Raw genomic sequence first — 4007 nt, 5'->3', positions numbered from 1 at the left:
AGATAGGACTCGCGTTGTTCACGTTCTCGGTTTGACTTGAATCCTGTCTCTAAGAGCGTAACCGTTAGTTTATCGAAGGAGTGTTTTGGCAGGCACACATGTTTTGAAAGAGGAAGATTTGGGAGAGATACTGCATGCGCTCTATGGTTTGTTTAAAGCGCAATCTAAAAGCTGTTTCGGTTTGTCCTACGTATTGCATGTCGCATACGCTACACTGAAGCAGGTAAATAACGTTTGATGAATCGCACGAGAGCTGACTTCGGATCTTGATATTTAATGGCGAACCGGTGCTGCTGGCTGTGCTGGTTTCTCGCATTTGTTTGCATATTAGGACATTTAGTTTTCATGCAGGGTTTGCATCCATTATTAGACTGTGACAGATTTAGTTTGGATTTTACTAGGGTATCTTTGAGGTTGCGCGATCGTCGATAAATTACGCCAGGTGCTGATGGAAACGTTCACTTTGTTCGAGGATATTATAATGTCGTCTCAAGATGGTTATTCACTTGAGGATAATTGTTGCTATATGTGAGGCATAGGTTAGTGCGTTGTGTGTCACGTTGCTTTGTGCGGTTCTCCAAGAGATCAGCGCGGTTCAATTCGGAAGCTTTCTTAATTGCGTCGTCAATCACGCGGGGGGATTTCTGATGCCTGAGTACGGTTCTTAGTTTTTCTGCGTTTATATCAAAGTCATCCTTTTTTCGCGCATATACGTTTTAAAGCGATGGGCTTGGCTATAAGGTATGCTATTTTTGCAATGAAGTGGGTGGTCGCTCCTATAGTGAAGGTACTGCTGTCGGTCTGATGGTTTGCGGTACAGTTTTGTTGTCAGTTTGCCATTTGTCTATCGTTACAGTGACGTCCAGGAAGTTGACACTGGTACTGGAGTAGACGGGGGTGAACTTGATGGTAGGGTGAGCTTGATTGTACTCGTTTATAAAATAACGCAACTCATCTTCGCCATGTGTCCAGATAATAAAAATATCGTCAATAAATGTTTTGTAAACAAGTGGTTGGAAAGGGTAGTCAGCTAGAAATTTTGATTCTAGCATTTCCATAAATATGTTAGCATAACTCGGTGCCATTTTGGTGCCCAGTGCAGTACCGCTAACTTGCCTAAAATGTTTGTCGTTAAATTCGAATGCATTTAGTTCTAGCACAAGCCGCGTTAAGGTCGCAACGACATGACTATCCGGAGTGCCTGTTTTTCTGTGGAGCTCATACATATCAATTAAAGCAATTATTCCGTCATCGTGTGGGATGTTTGTGTATAAAGATGAAACGTCTAGGGTGACTAGAAGAGACCCTTCCGGTACGTCAAGTCCTGATATTTCTCTCAGAAAGTGTGTGGTGTCTTTAATGTAAGAGGAAAGACTTAAAGGTATGTGGCGGATTAGTTCATCTACATAGCCCGAAATCGGTTCAGTTATTGTGCCTACACCAGATATAATTGGGCGGCCAGGGTTCCCTGTTTTGTGGATTTTCGGGAGCATATAAAAGCGACCAAGAGAAGGATGTGCTGGTGTTAAGAGTTTGTGTTCGTTCGCTGTGATCTTGCCGCCTTTCAAGAGTTCCTCGAGTGTTGATGATACGATTTTTGCATAGCGTGGCGTAGGGTCACCAGTAAGGTGTTCATAGAAGTTTGGATCATTTAACTGGCGATTCCCATCTTGAATATAGTCATTTGTATTGAGTATCACAATTGCACCACCTTTATCTGCTGGCTTTATCACGATGTCGCTTCTTGTGCTTAAAGATTTCAGCGATTCTGTCTCAGACTTCGTTAGATTGTGGCTCTTCTTTCCGCCCTTGCGGTATTGTTTTAAAATATCTGGCTGTACAGCAGCTATATATAGGTCTAGGCAATTGTCACGGCGAGTGTTTGGTGTCCAGTCATATTTCGGTCGGGGTCGGGCATCGTCAGAGTTGGAGGGCTTGTCTAAAAAGTATTCGCGTAACCGCAAATTTCTGGAAAAGTCATCTAGGTCTTTGAGGATTTGAAACTCATCAAAAAGTCCGGTGGAAGAACAGAAGTTTAATCCTTTCGACAGCAGATTTTCTTCATCAGCTGATAAAGGTATACCTGAAAGGTTCACAATAGCGGGACCACCCACTCCATTGATATCCGACGGGTTTACCTCGGCGCGTCGCGTGCTCTCTGCCGCGTTACTAGGCATGTGGGTATCCACATTGTCATTAAGAAATGTGGTTGGAACTAATACGGTGTTCGAAACCTTGTCCCGCTTAAGCTTGCGTAGTTTGATAATCTCAAGTTCGCGGCGCTTTTTTTGTTCAAACTCAGTTAGGGCGGTTTGTTCGTCCTTTGACAGCGGGTCACTCAAGCGGAGTAGGTTAGTGATTGAGGTGTTTACTTTATTTAACTGCTTCTCACTATTATTGATAACTATTTTTACGAGTTTCAGTGATGCATCTAGAAGAATACTATTCCATTCCGATTGGTCGTTTTGCTCGAGGTTTGCAATAGCAGAGGAGAGAGGAAGCAACATGCCCTTAGGGGCGACGCCTGTATTAAGGTATACTTCCAATGTTATTTTATGTAATTCATGTCTGACCCGTTTATCGGCGAGTTTTCGTAATTTAAGAAAAGTGGTGCTATAGCTTGAGTCTAGAGAGTTGGGCTTACTATTGTTGAGTCAATCCTTCCTTGGACGAGGATCCTGGGTGGCTGTCTTGCGAAGGTTGTAGCCCCTTTCCGCGGCGGATCTTGTAAGCGGTGGCGGCCGCGTAACACGGACAGCCCTCCGGGTGTCCTGGGTGCAGCGGATGGTGTTGGCAGAAGGGGCGTCCTAGCCCCTTGTACGGGGGTCCTGCTTTCTTGTCCGGGGGGGGGGGGGGGGGGGGGGTCTTGGCTCCTTGTCTGGGCGTCCTGGCTCCTTGTTCGTTGGCTTCGGCGGGTGTCGGGAACTGGATCACGTCGAGGCTGTGGTCGTTGGCGTCGGGTGCTGGCTGGGGTGCTTGACGGCGTCGAGCAGATTTGGTGAGACTCACTGACTGGCCATCGTTGCGATTGACCCCCCTATCTTGGTGCGGAGGAGCGGTCACCGTGTTCGCTGCTGGAGTGGAGACAACCGGGATTTCCGAAGTCCATCCGGACGTCGCCGTACTTGCTCCTCGCAAAAGGAAGCCCTTCAAGTGTTGTGCTGGAAGGGCGACTCCGGAGAAGCTTGGGTGGAGTCCGTCTGCGGCCAGGAATCGGGTCGGTGGGAGCGACTCAAAGTCATGTTCCAGGAAGGCAACTTTGCCTGGCTTGCGACAGTACGCCTTCACAGTCTCGTTGAAGACAAACGCCTCCCGGTTAAACCACTGAACGAAGCGGTCGTTGGGTTCGTCCAGGCGGCGGTTTGTGTGTCGAGGTAGCAGGAAGGAAACTACCAGTTTCTCGATCTCCGGGCGAGCTCGCAGTGTCCAACGTCCCTCGGACCGTTACGACGTTGGTCTTCCATGTTGGAACGAGCGAACTTGCAGACTTTGGCACCGACGAGACCCTGCGACGGTGCCGACGACTCGTGAACAACACACTGCACACATGTAAATATATATATTGCGATGCCGTTGATAGAGGTGATTTAATGAGGCATGGAGATTCGATATCACAGGTGGTCCAAGCGACGAGTTCGCTGACCATAAGCTGAGAGCCCGTGCTGCCTGGACAGCCTCTGCTTCGTCCTCATCTCTCTAACACTTCCTCCGGGCGTGTGAAGGGCCGGTCCACCGGCAGCGATGCCCTTAGTCTTTTTGGTGCGTACAAATGCTTGATACGTGAAACACGAACAATGCCAATTCACTTTGTGCGGCGATCGCGTGGAGTTAGCGTAGAGGCGTCAGTGCCTCCACCTCGTGGCTTGTAGGGAAAATGCGGTGGAAAATTCGAAATAGACTCACGTATTTCTGCAGCAGTGTTCTTGCAATTGCCTCGATTACGGATCGGTGTTGCCGAGAAGACCTTCATTCCCAACTTCGTAAGATGCTTCGCCGTGAGTCTGCTA

General features: G+C 48.0%; 1 protein-coding gene across 1 annotated transcript in view; it reads right to left on the bottom strand.

Moving 5' to 3' along the window:
- The window catches only part of LOC8039573 (extensin), a 75723-nt gene extending 73047 nt beyond the window's left edge, over positions 1–2676 (bottom strand). Inside the window, exon 1 of the mRNA XM_040503497.2 lies at positions 2645–2676. The gene's annotated coding sequence lies outside the window, so the exon portion shown is untranslated. The remainder of the gene's footprint in view (positions 1–2644) is intronic.
- Between the last annotated feature and the right edge of the window lie 1331 nt (positions 2677–4007).

Source organism: Ixodes scapularis, unplaced genomic scaffold (assembly GCF_016920785.2).
Source record: "Ixodes scapularis isolate PalLabHiFi unplaced genomic scaffold, ASM1692078v2 PGA_scaffold2__306_contigs__length_199485367, whole genome shotgun sequence".
Taxonomy (NCBI): domain Eukaryota; kingdom Metazoa; phylum Arthropoda; class Arachnida; order Ixodida; family Ixodidae; genus Ixodes; species Ixodes scapularis.
The sequence above is the reverse complement of the archived record's forward strand: the minus strand, read 5'-3'. Positions and strand labels throughout refer to the sequence as shown.